This window comes from Hordeum vulgare, chromosome 7H (assembly GCF_904849725.1).
Source record: "Hordeum vulgare subsp. vulgare chromosome 7H, MorexV3_pseudomolecules_assembly, whole genome shotgun sequence".
Classification (NCBI taxonomy): domain Eukaryota; kingdom Viridiplantae; phylum Streptophyta; class Magnoliopsida; order Poales; family Poaceae; genus Hordeum; species Hordeum vulgare.
The window spans coordinates 371,484,035-371,500,001 of record NC_058524.1 but is presented as its reverse complement, the minus strand read 5'-3'; positions in this window follow the sequence as shown (position 1 = coordinate 371,500,001).

The following is a 15,967-nucleotide window of genomic DNA, read 5'->3' as shown; positions in this document are numbered from 1 at the left end:
GGAACATCATACGTGATTAACTGAATCCTTGACATAGAGGTTCAACCGATAAGATCTTCGTAGAATACGTAGGATCCAATATGGGCATCTAGGTCCCGCTATTGGATATTGATCGGAGAGTTTCTCAGGTCATGTCTGCATAGTTCTCGAACCTGACGGGTCTGCACACTTAAGGTTCGGTGACTTTTCGGTATAGTTGAGTTATAGGTGTTGGTAACCGAAAGTTGTTTAGAGTTCCAGATGAGATCCAGGACATCAGGAGGAGCTCCAGAATGGTCCGGAGGTAAAGATTGATATATAGGAAGTCCTGTTTTGGTCACCGGAAAAGTTTCGGGCTCATAGGTAGTGTACCGGGAGTGCCGGGAGGGGTGCCGGGGACCATCGGGAGGGGTGTCACGCCCCAAGGGGTCTCATGGGCTATGGTAAGAGATAAACCAGCCCCTAGTGGGCTGTAATAAGTTCTCACTAAGGCCCATAAGGTTTGGGAAGGGAAAAACACAAGGTGGAAAGAGTTTCCAAGTGGGAAGGTGGAATCCTACTCCAAGTAGGATTGGAGTAGGACTCCTCCACCTTCAATTTCATCCAAACCTTGAAGGTTTGAAGCTGCCTCCTCTCCTCCCTCCCTCCTATATATACTAGAGGTATTGAGGGTTTTTGAGACACAACTTTGCCACGTGCTGCTCGACCCTATACCACGCAGTTTTTCCTCTAGATCGTATGTCTTCGGAGCTTAGGCAAAGCCCTACCGGAGTAGATCATCACCACCACCGGCGCGCCGTCATGCTGCCGGAGAACTCTTCTACCTCTCGGCCCCCTCTTGTTGGATCAAGAAGGTGGAGATCGTCATCGAGTTGTACGTGTGCAGAACGCGGAGGTGCCGTCTGTTCGGCACTAGATCGGAAGAGATCATGAAGACGGATCGCAAGACGGTTCGTGAGTCGGATTGAGGGACGATTCGTTGGATGGATCGCGGGATGGATCACGGGACAGATCGCGGGACGGTTCGAGGGACGTGAAGACGTTCCACAACATCAACCGCGTTTCGTAACGCTTCCTGCTGTGCGATCTACAAGGGTACGTAGATCCAAATCTCCTCTCGTAGATGAACATCACCATGATAGGTCTTCGTGTGCATAGGGAATTTTTTGTTTCCCATGCAACGTTCCCCAACAATGGCATCAAGAGCTAGGTTCATGCGTAGATGTTATCTCGAGTTGAACACAAAGGGTTTTGTGGATGGTGATGTTCGATTTGCTGTCCTCCTTAGTCTTTTCTTGATTCGGCGGTATTGTTGGATTGAAGCGGCCCGGACCGACATTATTCGCACGCTTACGAAAGTCTGGTTTCATCACTTGACATGCAACCTCGTTGCATAAAGATGACTGGCGGGTGTCGGTTTCTTCAACTTTAGTTCAATTGGTTTTGGCTGAGGCGGTCCTTGGGGAAGTTAAATAGCAATTAACACATCTCCGTTGTGGTTTTTGCGTAAGTAAGATGCGATCTACTAGATACCCATAGCAGCCACGTAAAACATGCAACAACAAAATAGAGGACGTCTAACTTTTTTTTGCAGGGTATGCTTGTGATATGATATGGCCAATGAAGTGATGTGACATATTGGATGTATGAGATGATCATGTTGTAATAGTTAATATCTACTTGCACGTCGATGGTACGGCAACCGGCAGGAGCCATCGGGTTGTCTTTAAACTAACGTTTGTGTTTGCAGATGCGTTTACTATACTGCTAGGATGTAGCTTTAGTAGTAATAGCATAAGTAGCACGGCAACCCCGATGGCAACACATTGATGGAGATCATGGTGTGGCATCGGTGACAAGAAGATCGTGTCGGTGCTTTGGTGATGGAGATCAAGAAGCACATGATGATGGCCATATCATGTCACTTATGAATTGCATGTGATGTTAATCCTTTTATGCACCTTATTTTGCTTAGAACGACGGTAGGAATATGAGGTGATCTCTCACTAAAAGTTCAAGAAGAAATTGTGTTCTCCCCGACTGTGTACCGTTGCGACAGTTCGTCGTTTCGAGACACCATGTGATGATCGGGTGTGATAGACTCAACGTTCACATACAATGGGTGCAAAACAGTTGCACACGCAGAACACTCGGGTTAAGCTTGACGAGCCTAGCATGTGCAGACATGGCCTCGGAACACATGATACCGAAAGGTCGAGCATGAATCATATAGTTGATATGATTAGCATAGAGATGCTTACCACTGAAACTATTCTCGACTCACGTGATGATCGGACTTGAGATAGTGGATTTGGATCATGTACCACTCAAATGACTAGAGAGATGTACTTTTTGAGTGGGAGTTCTTAAGTAATATGATTAATTGAACTAATTTTCATGAACATAGTATAATGGTCTTTGCGAATTACGATGTAGCTTGCGCTATAGCTCTACTGTTTTTATATGTTCCTAGAGAAAATTTAGTTGAAAGTTGATAGTAGCAACTTTGCGGACTGAGTCCGTAAAACTGAGGATTGTCCTCATTGCTACACAGAAGGCTTATGTCCTTAATGCACCACTCGGTGTGCTGCACCTCGAGCGTCGTCTGTGGATGTTGCGAACATCTGACATACACGTTTTTGATGGCTACGTGATAGTTCAGTGTGCAATACTTAGTGGCTTAGAAGCAAGGCACCGAAGACGTTATGAAAACGTCGCGGAACATAAGAGATGTTCTAAGAGATGAAATTGAGGTTTCATGCTCGTGCCCTTGTTGAGAGGTATAAGACCACCGACAAGATTATTTGCCTACAAAGTAAAGGAGAAAAGCTCAGATCGTTGAGCATGTTCTCAGATTGTCTGAGTACAACAATCGCTTGAATCAAGTGGGAGTTAATCTTCGAGATGAGATAGTGATGGTTCTCCAAAGTCACTGCCACTAAGCTGCTAGAGCTTAGTGATGAACTATAAACAAATCAAGGATAGATATGATGATCCTTGAGTGATTCGCAATGTTTGACACTGCGAAAGTAGAAATCAAGAAGGAGCATCAATTGTTGATGGTTAGTAAAACCATTAGTTTCAAGAAGGGCAAGGGCTAGAAGGGATACTTCATGAAATGGCAAACCAGTTGCTGCTCTAATGAAGAAACCCAAAATTAACCCAAACCCGAGACTAAGTTCTTCTGTTATGAGGGGAACGGTCACTGAGACGGAGCTACCCTAGATACTTGGTAGATAAGAAGGATGGCAAATTCGACAGAAGTATATTTGATATACATGATATTGATGTGTACTTTACTAGTACTCCTAGTAGCACGAGGGTATTGGATACCAGTTCGGTTGCTAAGTGAGTAGTAACTCGAAATAAAAGCTACGGTATAAACGGAGACTAGCTAAAGGCGAGGTGACGATACATATTGGAAGCGTTTCCAAGGTTGATGTGATCAAACATCGCACTCTCCCTCTATCATCGAGATTGGTGGTAAAACCTAAATAATTGTTATTTGGTGTTTGCGTTGAGCATGAACATGATTGGATCATGTTTATTGCACTACGATTATTCATTTAAAGAGAATAATAGTTATTCTATTTGCTTGAATAATTACCCTCAATGGTTTATTGAATCTCTATCGTAGTGTTACACATGTTCATAATATTGGTGCCAAAAGATACAAAGTAATAATGATAGTACCACTTAGTTGTGGCACTGACACTTGAGTCATGTTGGTATAAAATGCATGAAGAACCTCCATGCTGATGGATCTTTGTACTCACTCATTTTTGAAACATTTGAGACATCCAAACCATACCTGTTGGTATAAATGCATGAAGAAAATCCATAGAGATGGATCATTTGGACTCACTTGATTTTGAATCACTTGAGACATGCAAAACATGCCACATGAAACAAGAGAGTAACTTGTTGGGAGTAATGCATTTTTTATGTGTGCAGTCAAATGAGTGCTAAGGCAGGTAGTGGATATCGTTATGTTCTTACTTCACTAACGATTTGAGTAGATACAGGAGTATTTACTTGATGAATCACAAGTATGAAATATTGAAAAGTTCAAAGCAATTTCAGAGTGAAGATTGTCGTGACAAGAGGATAAACTGTCTATGATATGATCATAGAGATGAATATCTGAGTTACAAGTTTTTGGCACGCATTTAGGACAAAGTGAAAATTGTTTCGCAGTTCATGCCACCTGGAACACCATAGTGTGATGATGTGTCTGAATGTCATAGCCAGGCCCTATTTGATATGGTGCATACTATGATGTCTCTTATCGAATTACCACTATCGTTTATGGGTTATACATTAGAGACAACCGCATTCACTTTAAATAGGGCACCACGTATTTTCGTTGAGATGACACAGTATAGACTATGGTTTGGAGAAACCTAAGCTGTCGTTTCTTAAAAGTTTGGGGCTGCGATGCTTATGCAAAGAAGTTTCTGTCTGATAAGCTCGAACCCAAAACAGATAAATACATCTTCATAGGATATCCAAAATAGTTGGGTGCATTTCCTATCTCAGATCCGGAAGCGAAGTGTTTTTTTTCAGGAAACGGGTCCTTTCTCGAGGAAAGGTTTCTCTCAAAAGAATTGAGTGGGAGGGTAGTGGAACTTGATGAGGTTAGTGAACCATCACTTCAACCCGTGTGTAGCAGGGCGCAGGAAGATGTTCCTGTGGCGCCTACACCAATTGAAGTGGAAGCTGATCATGGTGATCATTAGAGCTTCGGATCAAGTTACTACAAACCTCGTAGGTCGACAAAGGTCGCGTACTACTACAGAGTGGTACGGTAACCCTGTCTTGGAGGTCATGTTGTTGAACAACAATGAACCTACAAGTTATCAAGAACAATGGTGGGGGCGGATTCCGACAAATGGGTGGAGGCCATGAAATCCGAGAGAGGATCCATGTATGAAAACAAAGTGTAGACTTTGGAAGAACTACTTGATGGTAGTAAGACTATTAAGTAAAGATGGATCTTTAAAAGGAAGACAGGCGATGATGGTGATAAGTCAGTATTAAGAAATGCTTGACTTGTCGCAAAGATGTTTTCGACAAGATCAAAGAGTTGACTATGATGTGAATTTCTCACTCGTAGCGATGCTAAAAGTCTGTTGGAATTATGTTAGTAGTTGCTGCATTATTTGTGAAATATTGCACATAGGAAGTCAAAACATTGTTTCCTCGACGGTTTCCTTGAGGAAAGATTGTATGTGATACAATCAGAAGGTTTTGTCGATCCTAAGGATACTAACAAGTATGCAAGCACCAAAGATCCTTTTATGGACTGGCGCAAGCATCTCGGAGTTGGAATATATGCTTTGATGAGATGATCAAAGCTTTTGGGTTTGTGCAAGGTTTATGAGAAACTTGTATTTCCAAAGAAGTGAGTGGGAGGACTATAGAATTTCTAATAAGTATATGTGGTTGACATATTGTTGATTGGAAGTAATGTAGAATTTCTGTAAAGCATAAAGGTAGTTTGAAAGGGGTTTTTCAAGGGAAGACCTGGATAGAGCCTTGAACATTGAGCATCAAGATCTATGGAGATAGATCAAAATGCTAAACCTACCTTTCAAATGAAATGCATGCCTTGACAAGTTTTTGAAGGAGTTCAAAATAGATCAGCAAAGAAGGAGTTATTGACTGTGTTGTAAGGTGTGAATTTGAGTAAGACGCAAAAGCCCGACCACGGCAGAAGAAAGAGAAAGGACAAAGGTCGTCCCCTATGCCTTAGCCGTAAACTCTACAGTATGCCATGCTGTGTACCACACCTGATGTGTGTCTTGTCACAAGTCTGTTAAGAGGTACATAGAGTGATCCAGGATTGAATCACTGAACAGTGGTCAAAGTTATCCTTAGTAACTAATACACTAAGGAATTTTTCTCGATTATGGAGGTGGTTAAAGAGTTCGTCGTAAAGGTTTATGTTGATGCAAGCTTTGACACTAATCTGAATAACTATGAGTAGTAAAACAGATTCATATAGTAGAGTAGATATTTGGAGTATTTCCGAATAGCACCTAGTAGCAGCATCTATAAGAGTACATAAAGATTTGTAAAACACACACAGATCTGAACGATTCAGAAACGTTGACTAAAACCTCTCTCACGAGCAAGACGTGATCAGACCCCAGAACTATATGGGTGTTGGATTCGTTAAAATCACATGGTGATGTGAACTAGATTATTGACTCTAGTGCAAGTGGGAGACTGTTGGAAATATGCCCTAGAGGCCATAATAAATTAGTTATTATTATATTTCCTTGTTCATAATAATCATTTATTATCCATGCTAGAATTGTATTGATTGGAAACTCAAATGCATGTGTGGATACATAGACAACACACTGTCCCTAGTGAGCCTCTAGTTGACTAGTTCGTTGATCAAAGATGGTCAAAGTTTCCTGGCCATAGGCAAGTGTTGTCACTTGATAACGAGATCACATCATTAGGAGAATCATGTGATGGACAAGACCCAAACTATAAACATAGCATATGATCGTGTCAGTTTATTGCTCCTGTTTTTCCTGCATGTCAATGTATCTGTTCCTTTGACCATGAGATCATGCAACTCCCGGACACTGGAAGAATACCTTGTGTGTATCAGACGTCGCAACGTAATTGGGTGACTATAAAGGTGCTCTACAGGTATCTTTGAAGGTGTCTGTTGGGTTGGCAATGATCAAGACTGGGATTTGTCACTCCGTGTGACGGAGAGGTATCTCGGGGTCCACTCGGTAATACAACATCACAACAAGCCTTGCAAGTAATGTGACTAATGAGTTAGTTACGGTAGCTTGTATTACATAACGAGTAAAGAGACTTGCCAGTAATGAGATCGAACTAGGTATGAAGATACCGACGATCGAATCTCGGGTAGGACAAAGGGAACATCATATGGGATTAACTGAATCATTGACATAGAGGTTCAACCGATAAGATCTTCGTAGAATATGTAGGATCCAATATGGGCATCCAGGTCCTGCTATTGGATATTGATCGGAGAGTGTCTCAGGCCATGTCTGCAGAGCTCTCGAACCCGACGGGTCTGCACACTTAAGGTTCGGTGACGTTTCGGTATAGTTGAGTTATAGGTGTTGGTAAACTAAAGTTGTTCAATGTCCCAGATGAGATCCAGGACGTCACGAGGAGCTCCGAAATGGTCCGGAGGTAAAGATTGATATATAGGAAGTCCTGTTTTGGTCACCGGAAAAGTTTCGGGCTCATCGGTAGTGTACCGGGAGTGCCGGGAGGGGTGTCGGCGACCATCGGGAGGGGTGTCACGCCCCAAGGGGTCTCATGGGCTATGGTAAGAGATAAACCAGCCCCTGGTGGGCTGGAATAAGTTCCCACTAAGGCCCATAAGGTTTGAGAAGGAAAAAACACAAGGTGGAAAGAGTTTCCAAGTGGGAAGGTGGAATCCTACTCCAAGTAGGATTGGAGTAGGACTCCTCCACCTCCAATTTCAGCCAAACCTTGAAGCTTTGAAGCTGCCTCCTCTCCTCCCTCCCTCCTATATATACTAGAGGTATTGAGGGTTTTTGAGACACAACTTTGCCACGTGCTGCTTGACCCTATACCATGTAGTTTTTCCTCTAGATCGTATTTCTGCGGAGCTTAGGCAGAGCCCTGCCGGAGTAGATCATCACCACCACCGGCGCGCCATCACGCTGCCAGAGAACTCTTCTACCTCTCCACCCCCTCTTGCTGGATCAAGAAGGTGGAGATCGTCATCGAGTAGTACGTGTGCTGAATGCGGAGATGCCGTCCGTTCGGCACTAGATCAGAATAGATCTTGAAGACGGATTGCAAGACGGTTCGTGAGACGGATCGCGAGACGGTACGTTGGACGGATCGCGGGATGGATCATGGGACGGATCGCGGGATGGTTCGTGCGAAAGTTCGAGGGAAGTGAAGATGTTCCACTACATCAACCGCGTTTCTTAACGCTTCCTGTTGTGCGATCTACAAGGGTACGTAGATCCAAATCTCCTCTCATAGATGGACATCACCATGATAGGTCTTCGTGTGCGTAGGATTTTTTTTCCCATGCAACATTCCCCAACACGCCATATATATATATATTCATGCCATCCATTCGACAATGAGTAGCGTCTTTCCTTATTCGAAAGGTCACGGTAGGTCAAGGTGTGTAGCCTTCTATGAAAGAGCGATTTGAGACCGTTTTGGTGACACGTTCCATCACGGAGATCGTGCCCCTCTTTTCGAGGAATATGGTTTATGGTTTGGGTTTTATCACACGCGCCCATAATTGCATGACATTATCGGGGAGTGGCGGCATTCACGGTGTAGTTCTGGGGCCTTTAGTATGCTGTCGAGCCATAAAAGGTAAAACCGTCAGCTCAGGCCCTTCACACACCTCACATCTCGCAACACCGTCGCCATTCCCTGCCTCGAAGGTTCCAGCACCGAGGCTTCCCTTTTCCTCCCATCCTTTAGAATCTCTCCATCAATCCAGCAATAGAAAGCGCCGGTTCCAAGGGCAATTGGGAGTCCTCATCTCTTACTGAAGGACATTCTAGAGCTGAAGAGCTCCTACACATGCTGAAGAACATAGCCCACCATGCTCCAGAGAAAGACCAGGTCATCCCCACACCCAAATTTGGGGAAAGAGTCATTTTAATTCCTCATTTTATTGGGGGTTTATGTTTTCCCTCCACCCATTTGTTCTGGGAGTCATGTTCTACTATGTGCTTGACTTCCACGATCTTCCCCCAAACTCCATCATCCACCTGTCAGCCTTCATCACCGTGTGTGAGGAATTCTTGCAGGTCCAACCTATCTTCAGTGATTTGGCTGAAGGTTCTCAACGTCAAGTCGATGGTCGTCAACGGCGAGCGGGGGGCTGCAGATGGTCGATGATCGGCAAGCTCAGCAGGGCCACATGGCCAAAGAGCACATTCATTGATACCATCAAGTCATTGCATAAAGAGTGGTTCTATATCACCGAGCCACACAATGCGGGCGAGGCAACTCCTCCCGCGTTTAGATCTGTCCCTCCCATATGTCTTGTGTCCTGGACAGAAAAGGCCAAGATTGGGGGGAGGAGGAGGTGAAGGAGCTCACGAAGAAGATCTCCAATCTACTTGAGAAAATCGAGCTCACCAATGTAATCCATGTGATGTTGTATCGCCGCTTTCTCCTCTACTAGCATGGGCCCTTCGCAATGTGGGACTTCGATCCGGAGGATCCGGATAGTGCAGCGGGCCTTCTGTGGAGTTTTTCCAAACTACTCGCGAGAAGTTGTGGCAGGCGCTTTTAAAGCTACAAAATACTTGGCCCACCGAGAAGGAAGACAAAGGCATTTCCCTCCTCAACCGTTCGGGCCAGTAAGTTTTTTACCATAATTTGTACATTCCATCCCTTCCTTTTTTGACAAGGTGCTCACTTCTTCCTTCCCCCATGCTTGCATATCTGGCTAACAAAGGCTAAGCAGATTAACTGTCTGGCACCTTTTCCCGAAGATGACATGATCCCATTGCTGGTGGCCATGTTATCCGAGAAGTCGTACATGGATCCGAGAGAGAAGGAGGAGCAGAAGAAGGGGAAGAAGAAGATACGAGAGTGTCTTTGGTCGAAGGGCCCCCCGGACACTAAGTACGAAGAGACGCTGGCTCCTTCCAACCTGGAGGGAGAATAAGAAAAGGATGAGGAGGAGGAGAGCGACTCCTCCTATACAAAGAAACGAGCGGCGTCGGAAGACGATGAGGGAGATCTAGCTCCCATTGTTCCAAAGAAGCAACATAGGGCCTCCATGGCCCTTTTTGAAGATTTTATGGACTCGGACGAGGAGTCCGAGGATGAAGCACCGGTTCCCCGAAGGACCCTCGGGGTGAAACCCCGAGCGCGAAGGTATTTATTCAAAATACGAATACATCATTCCTCGAAGTGTTGTGGCTCTAACTAGGCTTATCTTCCGTATTATAGCCCGCAACATGACTTCCCCCACCGATCAAACTACGGAGGGGGATTCCTTGACAGCCAACCTGGCTGAAAGCAGGACTTGGTCACCCCACACACCTCCCGTGCAGCTGAGGATACTGGGGAGTTGGTATGTAGGAGGGCCCACCTCGCGCCGGAGACCATGGTTGGAGTGACGACATTATGGCTGAGGTTAACACCTAGGCCACAAAGGACGACGAGGAGATATTCCTCATCGTGCGAAAGGATGGAGGGTCCAGACTTTCTGGGTCCCCTCCAAATACAACTTCGGAGGTTCCTCCCTCTCCGACACCATCGGCAGTAGTCTCTGTGTGAAGGGATACTTCTACGGTTCATCCGGAGCCATCCACGACGGTGAAACTCCAAACTGGATGGCCTACCTTAAGGGAGGAAGGTCTCAATGATCCTTCCGTTCCTGAATAATGCCGCACTCATCTGAGTGCAATATAGCAAAGTATTCGGTCGGTTGAAAACGGTATGAAAGAAGCTTTCGATGCGCCACTGGCAGGCATCAAGGTAATATGCATACTTTCCCCTTTCAAATTATACATTGTATAAAAGCAATATTATGCTCAGTAGCCCCCGAGCCAAGTAGCAGTTAGAAAAACTCATGCTGGGGTCAGAATAGTTTGAAAAAAGTAGCGTGTAGCCCCCAAGGCTTTGATGGGTTGATGAGAAACATCCTAGCAAAGGATTTCGTAAAAATCCAAATTTATATAAGCTTTTTAAAAATGCCTTTCTGCAGGATTCTACATTAGACGGAAACCCCAACTCCCTGGATTTCGCGGAAATAAACAGAAACTGAATGTTTCCGAAGAGGAGCTAGACCGCATCAACAAGCGTTTTGAAGACGCTCCAAGTAAGTGTGCAATCATTAGCTCTCTCATTGAATTGTTTTCTATCTTTGTCTCTAGGTGTCTGTTTTCTGAATGACTACCACAATTGTTGCTGCTAACGTTGATCGGCTTAAAGCCGAACTGGGCAAGGCCAAGCAAGAGGCCGTCGAACAGAGGGCGGTGGCCGCACATGACAAAGCTTCTAGCGATAAATCCAAGGCCCTGGTCAATGAAGTTCATCAAGAGATGAAGTAGGCCATCATAAAGAATGAGGCCCTTGAGCAGAAAGACAAAGAAAAAAGTCTGAACTGGCATCGGTGACCTCCGAACTCCAAGAAGAGCGGAAGGAGGCACACGATCTTCAGAAAGAGGTCGATCAGATCAAGCAAATCGCACATGGTAAGAGATATTTACTACAATGTAGATTTGGCAGACGAAGATTTGTAGTGCTAACTCAAGTGTGGAGTTCTCCACGTGTGATTATAGATCTCGTGAAGAATGCGGCACAAATTGGGAATTACTATGCTTCCTAGGAGGGCATGGCGCAGCAACGGCTATTATGGGTACAATTCCAAAATCTGAAGCATCATCTTCTTGTTTCCGATCAATTGAAACAACTGTTGGAGCTTCACATGAAGACTGAGCCGTCCATGAAATACTTGTGCATCAGGCTATGGCTAATCGCTGCTGCCCAGCAGTTACTTCGGTCTGGTGCAAAAGTTGATTGTTTTTGCACCTCAAAACAATGTTAAAGCATTCGTTCTGCATCGAGGGAGCTAAGATGTCCTTTGCAAGTACAATGATGCACTGGCAAAAGGTAGAGCCTTTGAAGATGGCCACCGCGCATCCGCCGCCCAAGAAGGAGCATACACACCCCGAATTATATTTCTCCACTGCCATAGAAGGTGCCCGAGTTGTATAAGCACAATGCTCTAGAGACTTAGTCTTTGAGTAATAAATCCTATCCTATAAAAGCGGTTGTATAATACAATGCCCTTTTTTTGCATGTCACACCATGTATTTTTAATTGCAACTCTTTTTTTGGTTGTTTTGATATTGAAAGTTTCCGATCATCAGCTTCATCCCCCCCTCAGATACTAGCAGGGGTGTTTCCAGCTTCCGCATTTTTACCCTTAGCCAATGTCTTGGCACCCTAAGCAATTAATGTGGGAGAAAACGAGGCAATTGGACTATTCGGATTTAACGCTTTCATTTAACCCTAAGAGCTTGACTATGGGTGCTAAGTAGAAACCCTTTGTAATTTGTTATGTTTAGCTTATGTCGTGGTGTAAAAACCTGTAATCACTTGGTCTGAATGATTTGAAACCTTTTGCAGAACCCGATGAACCCGAGTGGTTCTTTAGTTTTTCACACTTGTCTTCAGATTGCAGACCAGTTCTCGCTTATCATGCTGGTCAGTTTCGGCTTTCTCCATGAGTTACTTAACCAGACTAGCTAGAAATACAATCGCAGTAGTTCTCCATTTACCCTTTCGGTCGAACTAGCGTAACGTAAATGGGTAAACACACGAGCGGGGCGACCCAACATTTGACCAAAGACATAATGATGCATATAATGTGAATCCAAGTCTCCGCACACGTGAAATGCCAAATAGTATTGTAATGGTGCGAATGGGTGGTCGTGACGGCCCATATTGTAGAATTAGCTACAAATTTTCCCTACACATAGTAAAACCAAAAAATTTCCTAGACATACTGATACGTCCCAAACGTATCTATAATTTCTGCTTGTTCCATGATCTTTTGGGTGACATTGTTATATGTTTTGCTACACTTTTATATCATTTTACACATCTTTGGACTAACCTACTAACTCAGTGCATCGAGTGCCAGTTTCTGTCTGCTGATGTCTATTTTGGAGGGGCTTTTACCCAATTTTCCAAAGCTCGAAAAAATCCAGAAAAAATATATGAAAAATCAGCGAAACAAAAGCTTCCGGATCACCGAAGGGGGGCCAAGGGCCTCCCAGGCGGCTTGCTGGCGCGTCCAGGCCCTAGGTCGCGCCAGGAGGTCGCCTGGGTGGGTCCCACCTCCTCTGGTGCCCTTCTGTGGCCTATATTTAGATTCTCGAGAGGAAACCCTCACAGACTTTCTGGAATCGCGAATTTCTCCATTGTTTCTCCGCCGCAGTGCCTCCGAGCTCGGGAGCGTCAGGAGACCTCTTCCCATTACCCTGCCGGAGGGAGGATTGACCTCCGGGAGATTCTCCACCACCATGGATGCTTCCCAGATGTGCCGTGATTAGTTTCCCTTGGGCCATGTGTCCATGACTAGTAGCTATGTGATGTCTTCTCTCCAATCTTGTGCTTCAATGGTTAGTCCTTGTGAGCCGCCCTACATGATCAAGGCATCTATGCAATTCTCTCGTTATTGCTATGATTGTTGTGTCGGGATCAGATTGTTATGAGTTATATATTTGATTATCATTTTATATTATGTTCCTTAGTGATTCATGCATGTTCTCCGTTACTTTTTATTGCTTTGGGCAAGTAGTAGATGGTAACTCCAAGAAGGAGCGTTATGCATGATTGTGGGTTCACGCCCCTCGATGTCTAGCTTGAGTGACAGAAACATGAGACTAGGGGATGTGCTTTTTGCCACCAGGGAGAAAAACAAAGGTGCTTGTGACCATGGTTGCAAGGATTGTTTACCTTACGCATAGTTCGTTAATGCAGTTGTCCGTTGCTTTGAGTTTACGCTTTGGGTGGGGCTCACAACTTAATACCGGAGAGATGTTCTAGATAGATATCTCAAGGTGGATGATTAGTAAGTAGATGCTGATGAATAAACAGTCTACTTGTCTTGGCGTACTGCCCATTACTATTGAACCTATAACTATCAAGGAGCATAATTAACATTGCGGTGCGATCATAATTCTGTCAGTTGCCCAACTGTGATTTGTTTACCCTATTATAGTTGTTTTCCGTCTTTTGGGAGAGAGACATCACTAGTGAACGTCATGTGACTCCAGTCCATATCACCATCATTGTTTACACCTCCATCATTTACCACTTTATTTACTTTTCCGTTGCAATCACTATTACCTTCCCGCTTGTGTTTTGATCCTTTGCAAACTACAAGGCCGGAGAGATTGACAACCTCTCTGTACTCATTGGGAGCAAAGTTATTTGTTGTGTGTGCAGGTCCACGTCTTCTGCTCACCAGGACAGGAGACACCTACTTGTTGAGCCTAGGAGTCCTCTTGGTTCGATAACCTTAAAGTCTCCGTGTAAGGGAAACCTGCTGCTGACTACATCTCCACCTTGCACTTGGGGTAACCAATGACGAGCGAGAAGTATATCCATCAACTTGTCATCACATACTAAAACCAAAACTTTCCCTAGACATAGTAAAACCAAAATTTTCCCTAGACATACTGAAACCAAAACTTTCCCTAGACATACTAAAACAAAATTTTCCGATGGGGGATGGCTCCGGGGGAGGTGGGGTGAGGGAGGGCTCCGGGGGAGGTGGGGAGGGCTCCGGTGGGGGAGGCTCCAGGGGAGGTGGGGTGACGGAGGGCTCCGCGGGAGGTGGGGAGGGCTCCGGTGGGGGCGGCGGCGGAGGGCTTCGGGGGAGGTGGGTGGGGAACGGCTTCAGGGGAGGTGGGGAGGGGGAGGGCTCCGGGGGAGGTGGGGAGGGGTCCGATGGGGGAGGGGGAGAGGGAAGGGCTCTGATGGGGGAGGTGTGGTGGGGAAGGGCTCCGGTGGGGGAGGGGAGGGGGAGGTGGGAAGGGCACCGGTGGGGGGGGGCTTACCGGGGCGGCGGCGGTGGCGGGGGAGGGCTCCGGCGGGGGAGGGGGACGACGACAGGGGGAGATGGGGAGGGCTCCGGTGGGGGGGGCTTACCGGGGCGGCGGCAGGGGAGGGCTCTAGCGGGGGGGGGGCGGCGAGAGGAGGAGATGGGGAGGGCTCCGGTGGGGGGCTTGATGACCCACAAGTATAGGGGATCAATCGTAGTCCTTTTTATATGTAAGAGTGTCAAACCCAACGAGGAGCAAAAAGCTCTGATAAATGGTTTTCAGCAAGGTAATAAGTGCAAGTACTGAAAGTAGCGGTAACAAGTGATGCTGTAGTGAGGTGAAACGTAGCAGGTGAAAAGTAACAAGTAACAAGTAATAGCAACGGTGCAGTAGAGTGTCCCAATCCCTTTTGTAGCAAGGGACAAGCCTGAATAAGTCTTATAGGAGGAAAAACGCTCCCGAGGACACACGGGAATTTCTGTCATGCTAGTTTCATCATGTTCATATGATTCGCGTTCATTACTTTGATAGTTTGATATCTGGGTGGACCGGCGCTTGGGTACTGCCCTTACTTGGACAAGCATCCCACTTATGATTAACCCCCCTCGAAAGCATCCGCAACTACGAAATAAGAATTAAGACAACGTCTAACCATAGCATTAAACTAGTGGATCCAAATCAGCCCCTTACGAAGCAACGCATAGACTAGGGTTTAAGCTTCTGTCACTCTAGCAACCTATCATCTACTTACTACTCCCCAATGCCTTCCTCTAGGCTTATGGCGAAGTGTTATGTAGTCGACGTTCACATAACACCACTAGAGGAAAACACAACATAAAGCATATCAAAATACCGAACGAATACCAAATTCACATGACTATTAATAGCAAGACTTATCACATGTCCTCAGGAACAAAAGTAACTACTCACAAAGCATGGATATATTCATGACCAGAGAAGTAATGAATATCGTAATGGATCTGAACATATAATCTTCCACCAAGTAAACCAACTAGCATCAACTACGAAGTGTAATCAACACTACTAGCAACCTTACGGGTACCAATCGACGTCGCGAGACAGCGATTGGTTACAAGAGATAGACTAGGGTTTGGATAGGAGTGGTGCTGATGAAGATGTTGATGGAGATGACTCCCCTCCGAAGAGAGGAGTGTTGGTGATGACGATGGCGACGATTTCCCCCTCCGGGAGGGAAGTTTCCCCGGCAGGATCGTCCTGCCGGAGCTCTAGATTGGTTCTGCTCAAGTTCCGCCTGGTGGCGGTGGTGCCTCCTCCAAAAAGCTCCGCTCTGATTTTTTTTTCCGGACGAAACCCTTCATATAGCAGAAGAGGGGGGCCAGTGGGCCACCAGGGTGCCCACAAGCCCTGTAGCCGCGGCCAGCGGG